We start from the raw sequence: 14,723 nt of genomic DNA on the forward strand, positions 1-14,723 counted from the left end.
GCAAGTTGGCTAAAGAAATTTTCAGTCACACTATTGCTATATTGTGCTTGGAGTTCTTCTATAAAAATTGACCATGATACAGTAAGACCCCCTTTCCTCCTATGAGTACAAAGCCAATGATACCAAATGAATTTATTTGGTTCTAGATATAAGGAAGCCATCGTGATTTTTTGTCCATATGGGGTTTGATGTACATTAAAAAAAAGCTCCATTTGATTTATCCATGATAGAGGATCATTGCCATCAATTTTGCGCACATCTACCTTTGGAAAAAAAATCCTAGATCTTGTAGGAGTTTTAAAATTTGTGTCATTATTAGTGGACTTGAAGGTTTCACCTTGATTGCTTGAGAGTTCCTTCCTTGTTTCATTCATATAGGTGCTTAACATGCCTCATATATTTTATATAAAAATTTGTATGCGACCACTATAACAACATGCCTTGAAAAACTTGAAGATCACGTATGACACACAATTAAATAATTCAAATATTGTATTTGAACTTTTTCTTTTTTCTATTTTATTAAAAAAAAACTATTATGTTTGAAGCTCCTAAAAGTAAAAGTATAACCACACTCTCAGAATCAAGAAGATAAAATGTCAATAAATGATGAATTTAGCTAGGATCCAAAACTCCCACTATTGACCCATCATTTTAAGCTCCTTGATAAGTATAGTTTTAATAATATTACAAGTACTCTAGAGAATTAACCATAAAATAATGCCTACCAAACCCTAATGGGTATCATGTGCCTCATTCTAGGATATTTGGAGCTAACAATATTATACATAGAATTGCAAGCCAAAAATCACCCAAAATCTTATCAATAACATGTAAAACAAGATTTTGTTCTGTAAGGGATATAAACCTTATTGAATGAACCATTTTCATTATAACTTGCAACCAAAAAAGAGTCAAAATGATCAAAATAATGTTATATATATATCACAATCCATTGATATTGTAAGCACAAAACAAAGCTCCACAAATAATCATCCTCTTTTTATAAGAGCTAATATTTGAAAGTATCCATTATAGAATCACATAGAATGTGATCTCCAATCCATCCCTTTTGAACATAAAAAATGTTGCAATGAATAAAACACAATTGAATAAAATTCTTTTTTAGTTCATTTTTTCTGTGAGGGAATGCATATATATTAAACAAAAGAAGAATATTATTTAAAAAAAATAGTTTGGAAGAGGTATCCTCAATCCAAGAGGTTTCACATCAATACTAGAGAGTACAAATATATAAGAATTAATAAATAAAACAATTGGAAAAAATAAAACCAATTAACAATTACAAATGTAGAAATAAAATCACTCTAATTCATTTGACTTTAAATATAAATTAAAACTACATATTGTTCTCTATTGCAAACTTCACAATAAAATAAATCTTAAATCTCCTTTAACTCTCTAAAAATCACTGAACTTAATTTGAAAGTATATATTTTTATCTAATAGAACATTAAAAACTCTTTATAAGTTTACAATGATTTACATCACATTTTTGTCATATAACTTTATAAATAAATTAAAATTACATATTTTTTCTATTGCAAACTTCACAACAAAATAAAACTTAAATTTTCTTAACTCTCTAAAAATCATTGAACTTAATTTGAAAAGATATATTTTAATTTATAAGTTTACGATGATTTACATCACATCTTAATCATTGAACTTAATTTGAAAGTATATATTTTTATTTATAAATTTACAATGATTTACATCACATCTTTGTCATTTCAATTTAGGGAAAACATACCATAATATTAAAAAAAAAAATGGGCCATGTGTTCTTTGCCGTCTCCTAAATTTGAGCTAAAAAGAGACCTCGTGGTCCCCTTTGTAGGTGTGGCTAAGAAGAGACCTCGTGGTCCCCTTTGTAGGAGTGTGCGTGGAACTTCAGTCCTAATTTCTTTTTAGACTAGGACTAAATTTGTATATTCCATTCGAATAGGTAGAAAAAAATTCTAAATTCGGTGCAAAATGTTACCGGATGAAATATTCGTTGAAGTTAGGCACCACCTACATTTCCATTTATACTCCCAAACAAATTTGCTGGCTTGGGGCGAGGCAAGGCGTTACTTTCAAACTTGTCAAAAGCCTAAAGGTGGATAGGAGATTTTTTTATTTATATTCTAACAAAACTTAAATATCATTTGGAAAATTTATAATGCAAAATAATATTTGATGGTGACTAAGGGATACACATGGAAATACTCGTGGGCAAAGCTTACGGTTGAGATTTAGATCTAAAGCAATGAAAACGAGTAGAGTATGAAAATCATCTTTTCCTTCACCAAACCACTTTATCAGAAAAAAATGAATGGAAAAAATCCAGACTTGAAAACCACGTGACTAATAAATTAACACTGGAGCCAATTTTTAAATATATAGTCGATTACTAATTTTAAAAAATCAAGTATTATATATATATATTTTTTTTCCGCTCCGGATGAATGATCGCCGCACCGACTCTTAGCAAACTTTTTGTTGCCATTTTAATGAAAGCAGAGCAAAGGCAAGGCAAATCAAAGCTTATCGGATACATTTGTTGTTGTTGTTGTCTGAAAGCACTTTCATTTCATTTCTCTCGCTTTCACTTTGTCCTTCTGCATATGATTTTGACCCCCTTTTCATGTCCTGGAGCCAATGAAACCCCTGCTCCGCCCATATTTTTAGGAGAAATTAAAGATACGAAAAGCCTGCCCTGCGGCTCGATCTCGGGACCTGGAATGCGCATCCGGATCTGCAGGTAAGTAATCTTTACATCAGCTGGAAATGTTGAGCAGACACGTTGTGAGATCTTTGAAGGAGTTTTAAATATTTTGAAAGCAATGCGCAACTCTTAGAAATTAGACGTGCTGCAGAGTGTTTTTGTGGAACAATTTGACTGACTGCCCCTCCTATATGTGCTTACTAGGTTTTTAGGAAATTTCAGTACATAGTGATCCGAGGATCGTGGTACGGACATTTGTTTACGTCTGCTTTTAATTTTTTTAATATATATTTTTAATCTTGTATGTTTCTTTAATCCATCCAGAACTTCTGGAAGAGAAAATACGTATATGTTCGCAATGAAGAATGAAATTGTAACAAAATTAACTTACGTGAGACAAGAATTGCAGTTCTATGTAAACTTTGATGGAAATAATTGAAGTTCAAATCGTGATATCTGATAATTACTCAGTGTCTAGGGTTCTGTAACGCTGTTTAAGTAGTCATTTCTTCTTACATGTCAAAAATTACGGTTATGATTGTTGTGGCAAACATCGCAAGTGGTTTTTATGTTCAGGAATATTTCCGTGCATGCTAATCCAGTTCCGAGAATTTGAATTTTGTCTTTATTGGACACATCGTAGCAATTTTTGTGCGATTTTAGTTTATATATATATATTTTGTGTATTTGTAATATTCGTTCAAACCACCTAAAACGAACCTATTTCTAACCGGCTTCTTCATGTTAACCCGACCAGTTTTTCACCTATGCTATATTTTTTTTCCTTTTTAAGTGTGATTATGCGCATACAATTGATATATTTACATAAACATCTACGTACGCATTCATATGTACATGTGTGGGACAAAATCCCTTCGGGTACCTCAAACATTAACCCATTCTCAGGTAACACAGTAAAATTAAAAGGTCTAGGGAAATTTTTATATATAAATGGTATGGGTTTTGTGGGATGCTATTTCAGAAACATTCAAATATTCAATAACTAATTCTCTTGATAAGGTAAATTTAAATTCAAGTTTACGTATGGTCATTTCCACACATCTCCAATGTGATATCTCTCACATGAGTATAAATTGAAATCTTTATTCACTGGGGAATACTAAACATTTTAACTACCTTTCCTGGACAATTTCACTTAATATTGATTTTAGGGATGGACTACGAATGTTCGTTATCATCATGAAGGAGGAACATGTGCTCAACTTTAGTTTTTGTGTAATTTTATGTTTGTTTTCACTGCCCATTTCAGAATATTCAGAAGTGAAAATGTCATAAGGTCAAACAGATATTCTAAAGTAGTTACAAAAATTCACTTCAAAGCTGTTAAATTAAAGTGATAAGAAATGGAGCTTTCACAATGAAGTTCCAAGTAAATATTCTTGACATACATTATGTATGTGCTTATCCTGAATGAACAAAGTTTCTCATCTATTTGAAGCTCTTAGGGTTATTATTATGATTTGTTGCTATGTTGTATGTGATTACTGGGTAATTTGCAGCCAGATTTGGTCAATTGAGTTTGAGACTTGTTCTACAAATTTATCTGAATTCTGTGGATCCATTTTGAATCATACCTCCTCAATGGGAAGGGTTGTTCCACCACGCTATTAGTAATGGATAAGAAGAGTCAAAACCTTATCTAGCTTCATTTTGGCTCACCATTTTGTGTTTCTTAGAAGTTGTTCCTTTAGACAATAATGTAGATTCCCTCTGCACGTATTTCTGATCTTATGCCGAAATATTTTATCCTTGGCCATCTCTTGAGTGTCCAATGTGAAGACCTCAATAGAAGGAAATAGCTCTTTGTTGCTTATATCAAACACTAAGGTTCAAAGACACCGATTTCTGTACATTGAAAACTGAGTTACATAGGCATATGCAAAGACAGTTTAGCTTGAATGTGTGCGTTAGCTTGAATACACGCCACTGAAAGCTGACTTGCTGCTTTATATTGAAGGGATCATATTTTATTGGTTTGAACTCATCCCTTGCCCAACCTTGTTTTAGTATATTGATACCATGTCATCAACATTGAAATTATATTCTCTTGAATGCATTGTAACGCGCTTTCCAGTTGTTTTGATGCTTAAAGAGTCACTCTTCAGTGTTGCCCATATAACACTGTTGAGCGTGGCAGCTTTGGCTTGCTTCCAAACCAGCTTCCTACATAGTTTGTTGTATGCATTGAATTGGAATGGTTGCACTTTCCCGAGCAAATGCTATTATAATCCTGAATTCATTGTGTTCTCTTGTTCGTAGGCCTCTCGTAGCCACAAAACTGTCATCAATGAAGTTAAAAGTGGCACCTTTATCAATAATTGATATTTTTCGCTGTCTGTGTAACACAACTCTCACCTTAAATGCCACTTCCTTCTGGATGCTAGAGAGTTGGATGGTGGTGCTATCACTCTTTTGCTCCTCTCCTGATGAGATTCCCCATCACTACTCCCCGAATCAGATTGCTGATCTGATTTTTTTGATGCAGATTTTTCAGCAGAGGAGTCTCTGATCGTTTTTCTTTATGCCTTCACATTGCATTTATGAGATGGGTCCCAAGGCTCTTTGCAATGAAAACACAATTTCTTCCTGTGTAGGTCATTTTGCTGTTCACTATCTGACCTGTTGGATCCATTTTGTGACTGACATGATTCCCTATGAAATGATTTCTTGTCCTTATCCTTCTTTCTACAGAATCCCTTAGATTGAAATTTGCCTCTGATAGTTGAAGTCTCCCTGTCCCTAGCCTTCTTGATGGCTTCCGGTAAATTAGGTGGGTTAAGTGCATCAACCTCTCAAAGGATATGTCAAGCCACCCATGAAAAGAACCATGTGCCTCCTCTCTAAAACATCTGTGACTAATTTTGCTAGTCTCTAGAAATCAGCCACATATGCATCTACAGACACCCTACTACTTTAGTTGATCTAACTGCATGAAATGCAATGCCATGTCCCCAGCATGAAACGCCCAGACAAGCATCAGAAAATTGTCTGAATGAAGACTTTACCAAGAACACTAATACAGCTGCATTCCTCCTCCCTTATGGTTGACTTTAGAAAAGAACATTAACGAGCAACTATTTAAAGGAAGAATTGATATGACTGACAAGAAGTGAACCTAGGTATAGCTTACTCCAAGATTAATTAGAAAAAAAGGATTAAAACTGTGATTTATAGAAGGGATGCAATTAAATTAGTATTTTAAAGGCCGACTACCAAGGAGATGCCACCTTTGGAACAAAAGGATGTGAATGTCCACCACAAGGGAGGGATATATATGTCAAAAGGATAACATTCAAGGATCATCAAACCCAAGTAGATTTAATCTACAACTTCTCTCAGGTATCTGAATATAATCTATAAATCTATCTTAAAAATATTAGAATATTATAACGTTTCTTTAATGGCCATCTTAGTTAGTCTTTATTTTATTAGGTAGTTTCTATTTCCATCTTTAGTTCACAATTGTTTCTTTTAGAAACATCGTCTTTATAAATCTGTATAAAGAAACTTTCATCTCTTTTGTTTAATACAACTACAACAACATCAATTTACTAGAACATGGTATCAAAGCAGGTCAATGGGATTTCATAAATTTGGCAGATTTTTTAAGGAAAATTCGAGCCTCTTTTGGTCTGGAATTTATTCCAGAAATCTGCTTTTCAATTTTTTAAAAATTAAAATTGCTAGAGGTATATTATGAAACTTTTGTGGTTCATCTTGGAGGATTTTTGCTGGAAATCGCAAGCCTCTCTATATTTTAAGGGTTGCATGTACTTCCATGTTTCTTGTATGTGGTGGTTTACCATGTGAAGCCTCGTGTTTTACCACCTTTAAAAATTCTGATGGGTTTTCATAATTTTTCCCCTAAAAAAAATTTTGGTTCTGTAATTTGCAAAGTTGCATGGGATTCCTTTATGGGGTTATAAGTTTTTCCTAAAACATTATCTGTTGAATTTTACTATTGTTACTCAAAAACAAAGCTTTGAATTCTCTTATCCGTGTCTTGGATTTTTAGTGGTTTTGATTGGTTTTTCTCCCCAAAAATCATGCTAGGTTTTGATCAAATTTTCACCTCAAAAATTGTGTTATGTTTTTGTCGATTTTTCTTCTAAAAATCGTGAGTTTTTGCAGTTTGTTTTGGAGCATCATGCTCATCTGCAATCTTTGGAGGGTTTGCTGATTTTTCGTCAAAATCGCGCTAGCTGTTATCAATGTATGTCTCTGTCTCTAGGGAAGAGCAGCTTCATTATCCAACATCTGGTTGGGTACTTTATGATGATTTCTAGCCAGATGTTTTACTGATTCTGGGATGGTCAGTGGCAAACTCATCTCAATGGTAGACTCTTGTCTTATGTTGCAAACCATTTTGAAGAAGGGGGCACCCTTGTCTATTATTTTATGGGGGAATTTTTCCTTCTTGGTCATTAAGATTTTGCAGATTTAGGGAGGGTCTTATCAACAACAAAATGGTATAAAGAATTTGTGGCCAAAAGACATCAGTTAGACAATCACCATTAAGGGAGAGCATTAGAATATTATAATGTTTCTTTAATAGTTATCTTAGATAGTCTTTAGTTTATTAGGTAGTTTCTATTTTAGTCTTTAGTTCACAATCGTTTCTTTGAGAAACATAGTCTTTGTAAATCTATATAAGAAGCTTTTATCTGCTTTGTTTAATACAATTATAGAAACATCAATTTACCATAACAAAAAAAAACCATTCCCCAGGAAAGCCATTGATTAGCAGAAGCCTGCAGTGCTCTTGTTCTTAAAGTAATTAAATATCATGTGCAAATCAACAGCAGAAATCATCACCATTGGCCGAAATACAAGTATATAAATGTATATAATCAAACAACAGAAACACATCAATAATTAGCAGATACAAATAGTTGATACAACCAAAGGATTTATCTATAACCTCAAACTGTGGTGTTATGAAAAGATAGGTTAACATATGGTATTATAACTACATATAGATGGGAATACATAACATTAATATCTGGTTATATACAGTTAATTAATACTGGAAATAAATGTCTATATATTATCAATATGGAATCTTGCAATAATTAGTTTTGGTGATGGAAGGGATTGTGAGGAGAGATAAAGGTTAATGATTTCCTCTAGGTGTGGTGCCTTGTAAAGATGGTTAAGGATTATAGGTTAAGGACCATGAGACCACCTCATGAGAATGGTATGTTGATGATGATCACATTGTTGATGTTTGGTCGCTTCAATCGTATTAACCTATGAGATAATACTATTACCATTAAAGTAAGCTTGTATAATTGCTTTAATAGTGATCTGTGCAAATGAACCTAGATATCAATAATAAATATCTACCATATGCTCTATGCCTAAGCCTTGTTCACTGATCTCCACTGCATAAAATTTGAACTCAGTTCTGTTGGCTGAATGTAAGACTTATAATGACATTAATGTGTTTCTCTATGTGCGTAAGACCAGATTGTATCTGAGACAGCAAGGGTTTGGGAGGGTGAATCCAAGAGGATTGAAAAACTGTCTGTTGTCTTTGTAAGGACTAAGTCAGATATATGATAAGAACTGGTGCTCTCTGGATAAATTCTATCTTCCACTCTTACTATTGCTGGTATGGGATGGAGGTGGTTTAGAGTTTACTGAGTATTTCAGTCACTGTTTGTAATTTTCTGTGGATGCTTCAATGTCTTGTTCCATAGATTGATTGTCTTCCCATTAAAGTCGCAGTTATTTGGTCTGAAAGAGCTGTAATGGTGGATCTCTTCACTTGGTAAATGTCCTTCCATAATCTTGCTCCCTTTATCATGATCGTTGTTCATTAATATCTATGTTTGCTGTATAATATTATTAGTGTAATTGCTGCGTACTGTATATTTATTGGATATATTATTTTGAGTGATCTCATGGGTCGAATTCTCCACCATGCATCTCAAATCCATTCGTATGGCTGGTGACTTTTCTTTTTCACATATATGTTGTCTTTATTATTCGCAAATCCTCCTGAGTATTCCCTCTCATCTCTAAGCAGCAGTCGTGATAGTTATTGGGTGTATTTATTAGGTATTTGTTGTTCCTTATAGTCTTGGTTTCATATATGAGATCGCTCCATATATTCTTACTCTCCATTTAGAGTCTTTGTTCCATATCTCTCTGCCTAAGGTATATTCATTTCTTATAGGGTCCTCCCCCCTCTCTTTTTCCATATTCCCCCCTTACTTATAGTCCATGTGATGAGAGATTGTGACTATTCAAATTAGGTTGCAATCTTTAGTTCTTAAATAACACATTTATTATAATTGTTTGATTTATAATCATAATATATATGATTAAGATTATAGCTTATATATTTTGACAATTATATTAATTACACTATAAACATATGATATGATTATATTGATCAACATATGTATTATATGTTATTAGTTTCTTATTATATTAATAATATTTCATTATAAGTTATATTATAAGTTATTCTATTATTAATTAATTTATTATAAAATCTTATAAATATGGGGACATGACATTGAGGTTAAGGAAATAAAGTAGGGTTGGGTCTCTGTTTGTGTGAAGAATTACAAAAGCTCATTCTTTGACGAGTACAGTGTAATTTTAGCTAGTAATTTATAACACTTCAAATCATGATCACTTCAGAAGTACAATAATAGGTTCTCCTTGTTAAAGTAATTATGTAATATTTCTATGATGGTCATTTAGTAACGATCTTTCCTTTTCGTTGATAGTTCTTTTTAGTATGTATCTTTTCAATCTTTTGTCTTTGTATTAGAAACTTTTTTTTGTAATCTCTATAGAAGGAGCTATTATCTCCTTTGTAATCATTGAATATCAATCAATTATTTTTTCATGGCATTAGAGTAGAGGTTGGTTTTCAACGGATTTTTTCAATAAAATTTGTGGTTTACTTACCTAGAAATTTAAGGAAATTTCTTGAAATTTTTTTGCTTGACAACACAGTCAATATAGCAGAGTTCTTTGGTCAATAGGGTCAATTAACCACATTTAAAAAGAGTAAATCAAAGAAGGGTCCATGTGGTGTAGACGGTCTGTTATGGTAAATCAATGATGTTGTAGTTGTATTAAACAAAGGAGATGGAAGTTCCTTATATAGATTTACAAAGACAATGTTTCTATTGTGAACTAAAAGCAAAAATAGAAACTACTCAATAAACTAAAGACTCACTAAGATGACCATTTAAGAAACATCAGAATATTCCAATAGCTTCTCTTAATGGTCATCTTTTAATTGACATCTCTTGGTCACAAATTTTTTAGAACATTATGTTGCTGGTGAGACTTTCCCTAGATCTGCAAAATGTAGATGACCAAGAAGCCAAAATCCGTTCATAAAAGTACAGAGAAGGGTGCCCCCTACTTTAGAAAGCTGTGCAAAAAAAAACCAGCTTTCCACTGACTCTGCCATTGAGACAAGTCCACGACTAACCCTCCCTAAATCAGTAACACATTTGACCATCAATCATCACAAAAACATCCAACTTGATGTTGGATTGAAGCTGATCTTTCTTGGAGATAGAGACAAACACTAAGAGCAACTAGCACGATTTTGAGGAAAAATAGACAAATCCTCCAAACTTCGCAGATGAGTGTGATGCTCCAAAACAAAATGCAAAAAAATAAAAAAAATGATATTTTAGGAGAAAAATTAGAAAAACTAAACACAATTTTTGAGGTGAAAATATGTTCCAACCATAGAACAAAATTTGAGACACAGAGTAGAGAATACAAAGCTTCATTTTTGAGGATAAATAGTAAAATCCAACATATAATTTTTTGTAAACTTGCCAAATAAATTGTGAGGAAAAAATTATAAACCTACTTGATAAATTTTGAGGAAAAAATTTGTAAACTCATTAGAGAAACCTTTATGTAGCTGAAACTTCGCATAGTAAATCAACACATGCAAGAACATGCAACTCACAAAAAGCACGTGTGTTGATGCGAGTTTTGTGTCACTACATAACATATTAGTAATTGGATGCTTAATACAGAATATCAAATACACAATTCCTCTCTTGAAAAGTTATCTCTCATGGGACATGAGTATAACTCCAATGTTCCTTACACCGTTGGATACTCGCTCAGTTTTATCAATGTGATTTGCTGGTAATCACATAGGCGGCCTTACGTTTCCTTGTTTGAGAAAAAATTGGATCTTGGTGAGAAAATGGAGATGGTGGTTCGGTGTGAATGCTAGATGATGTTGATGGCGCGATGATGGCAATGTAGGGTGAATGGTGATGGAAGGTGAGAATGTCGATGTTTTGGTTTACTTCTCTAACTAACCTCTTCTAAGCATGAAATCTGGCTGCTCAACTACTCCTACTCCTAAGAATGGAAGGTTATCAGATGGACGGGGATCGAATCTAATGAAGGCTAACTAGCGGCCCTACCTCCATAGATGCAACGCTTCAAAGGAAAGTAAACTAGATCACCACACAAAGCCTCCCAACCAGCCGCTAGGATGCTAGTGGCCTAGTGTTGACCCCTATCAAACATCTACCAAAGCTACCATGCAACTATCCATTTTATTTTACTCTTACTCTAACAACTTGAAATGAAATTGCTTCAACTTGAAAAGAAAATTTAACTATGTGGAAGTAGAAAACATGCAATAACACCCAATGTTCTTAGTCAACATGCAATGAAAAAGAGAGCACTTTGGTATTATTTTCGCAACAATTTCTCCAACCCCTGCTCTACAAATGAGAGCCAATGGCCTTATATAGAGGTCCAAAATACAATGGACGGTAGAGATCAAAACAAGATCGACGATCCAGATTGGATCCAAAAACCCTAATTAGGGTTGCCACCCCATCGGCCAATGAGAAGATGCCACCTCATCAATGGACCAATGAAAAAAGTGCAAAAGTGGCAACCAATGAGAAGGCACCAAAATGGTGGCCAATCAGAAACAAACACTTGTCCTATTCTAGAAGAAAGAGAAAGTTGCCACTTGGGCTTACATAAGATGATCTTCTAATATAATTCTTCCTTTTTCTTTTGTTCTTTTAGCTAAGGCAATGAACTTAGCTAGCCTTTCGTTAACTTCTTCCATAGGAGGACAAGGTGTGTGCTTCGCTCGGAGTTCTGCTGACTTTGCCACGCTGTTTGCTGCTTGTAGTATCCTTTCGTGATCCTTCTCATATTCCTTTGCAAACCCAATAAAAGCATTGAGTGAGGAAAGGGTGTTCAGATGTTTCCTTTTGACTGCAGCCTTTCCTAACTCATCCAATCTCGATCCAAATCCTGTCTCACTGACATCCTCCTCTCTAATACCCTCAAAATCAAGCGCCACCCCAACGTCGCTCATCATGGTCGAAATGGAAGTGTCGACGCTTGGGCCGTGTTGTGCAATCTCATCATGAATTTATTCAAGTGTTCTGAATCTGGTAGTCAATGCGACATACCAAGATTCAACTATGCTCAATCCTCTCTCATCAACCAACCGGGCTCTTTCCAAATATGCCTCCGGTAGCCTAATGAACGCCTGCAGCCTAGGAATAACCAAATCCTTGATGGGAAGAAAATTCTTCCATTCCTCTTCAAATAATCTGAATTTGTTTCTAACAGTCACCAATGACTGGAATGTTGAGATGAAGGAGGGCAAGAAATTTCGCCCATCTTGGATTGTATCATAGATCCAACCCCTTACTTCATGTAACTGAGCTGATACCTCTTCTGAATTGCTCCCGCTATCTTGAGGAAGGGCTGCCTGATGCAGCTGTTGGATTGGCTGGCAATCTCTCCAATATTTGTTTTCGGGCTCCAACTTTACTATCCTTTCGTTTGCCTTCCTCAATCTTTCTCTGATTGATGCTATGCCTTCCTGAACCTCCTCACATTCCATATCATCTGTATTTCTTCCCAAATTATGTTCTACTATTTCGTACTCCCGGGCTGCAATCTCATCCGCTGCCTTATTGACTGTTGGTATAGCAATCTGAACCCTTCGGTGACCATCACTGTCGCTTCTGATTACCCTTGCCACCGTATTTGCCATCTGTTTTTGGTTCTCGCTATCATCCTTTTCTATTAGTCCTTGGATATCATCAACTGCGTGAGCCATTACCACCTCGCCTTTCGGCATAAGCATTTGCCTTAACCATAGTGGTGCAATGCATCTCCCCAAATCCGGATTCGGTCCGACCAACAAAGCATCACCAATGGCCTTAGACGCCTGACTTATCTCTTCAATATCAATCGGCCCATCTTCTTCTTTACTAGTTTCTGCCATATTTCCTTGCTGGTTCTCCGAGAGAGGGGAGTACTCCGTACTTTCACTGTAGCCACTTGATTCCGAATCAGAGCTCACCTCCACTGCGGCCCCTTTATCACTCGAATTGACCTCTTGGCTTCTAGTCTTAGTTATACTCTCCCTTGACGGTGCTGCCCGCTGTCTCTTGGCTGGAGGTTCCGAACGTTCTTGGCTTTTCTCTACCTCCAAAGCCCTCTTCTTGCTATTTCTAACTGTCTCCGATTGCCGGCCACTTCCTTCACCCTTCTGTCCGATTGATTCTACTAGACCTTCCTTCGGTTTCATCATCTCATAAGTAAGGAGAACCTTTTGTCTTTGTAGCTTTCTCAACTTGGCATTATACCACGACTCGGTATGCAAATCTACTGTCCTTGTGACTGCCTCCAAGGAAGGATCCTGATGATCGTCCCAATCCACTGGATTCAACTCTGTTCCAACTACTGTCTCATAGTCTTCTCTCAACACACTACGATCATCCTCCAATTGATCGGGAATATCAAGGCCTCTCCATCTGATATCTCTTATCATGTTCACCGACAATCTCGAGAAAGCTAGCTTTCTCACGTGAAAATCATCCTTTGCATTGGCCCAAAAGTCCTCTATAGTGGGAACATGCTTAAATTCGCTTCCATGAGATGCCTTGATAAGACCAACAGGGTCGAATCCTTGCCTTGCTCTGTACCATCCTAGATGATACCACTCCAATTCCTTTTCCGCAGCCTCAAAGGGGGCCCGATTTGGGCAACTATCATTGCCAATTATAATTGAGAAGGAAACACCTGTTTTCCTCTCATTCCTCATTACTCTATCATAGTGCTCAAGTTGCCTAGCCAATTCCATCAAAACTACCTTGTCGGGCGGGTATCTTGGAAGCCTCTTGGGACAAACTGTACTTCCTGCCACTCTAATGTATGTGAATTGCGAGAATTGGATGAACCAACTCCCAAACTTCTTAATCCTTGCTTCTGCTTCCGATGAAAGTCTCTTAGCAGGCGCCCCTTGTAATACCCTTACTGTCTTCATGGCGAATGCATCGCAAAACATCTTGTAATCCTTGTTATTGTGCAAATGAAGCTGCGGATAGCATTCATGCACCAAATATTGCCCCGGCCCATTACCAATCTCTCCTAAGGCCCTAAGTCCCGGACTCTCATACAATCTAGCAATTAAGTAAAACAGATAGGATCCCATGTAGAATTGCCTTTGGTTTTGAACTGTTCTAAGTTGCAATTCTAAATTTTCACTTATGATCCTAGCCCAATCAAATTTTCCTTTTCCCTTTTCAATTTCATCAATGAAGAAGTACATTCAGTTTTCGAATTGCATAGCTTGAGCTAGGCCCATGATCCGGCTGAGAAGAACAATGAGATCGCCATATTCCGGCTTGAAATCTGCCACTGTAAGCCTTGTTGATTTGTTAACTCCTTCCCTTCCTTCGTGTATCCAATTCCGCTTTAGATGTGAGAAGTAGGCCTCTTGGTTACCTTGAAATGATTTGGCCGCCTGATCCACCATTACAACTGTCATGCCCTTGCTCTGGGGAATATTAAATGTCTCTTCAATTGCTTGTTCGCCAATGTTGGCCAACACTCTCTTCCCTTCGCCAAAAATGATGGATTTACTGTCTAGATCAAATCTGGATGCACACTCCATAATCAATTCCGGACAAGGCAAAGT

At 35.7% G+C, this 14,723-nt stretch overlaps 1 protein-coding gene across 3 annotated transcripts in view; it reads left to right on the forward strand.

Moving 5' to 3' along the window:
- Positions 1-2,295: 2,295 nt before the first annotated feature.
- Positions 2,296-14,723, forward strand: part of LOC149566727 (putative serine/threonine-protein kinase SIS8) — a 256,215-nt gene continuing 243,787 nt past the window's right edge. The window contains exons 1-2 of one of the 3 annotated variants that reach the window (XM_089820070.1): positions 2,433-2,767; positions 6,884-7,088. The gene's annotated coding sequence lies outside the window, so the exon portion shown is untranslated. Of the gene's footprint in view, positions 2,768-6,883; positions 7,089-14,723 lie in introns of all 3 variants that reach the window. The other 2 variants (XM_089820069.1, XM_089820068.1) reach the window with 2 other exon arrangements.

This window comes from Cupressus sempervirens, chromosome 3 (assembly GCF_028749045.1).
Source record: "Cupressus sempervirens isolate cs-2001-9-10 chromosome 3, ASM2874904v1, whole genome shotgun sequence".
NCBI classification, from domain to species: domain Eukaryota; kingdom Viridiplantae; phylum Streptophyta; class Pinopsida; order Cupressales; family Cupressaceae; genus Cupressus; species Cupressus sempervirens.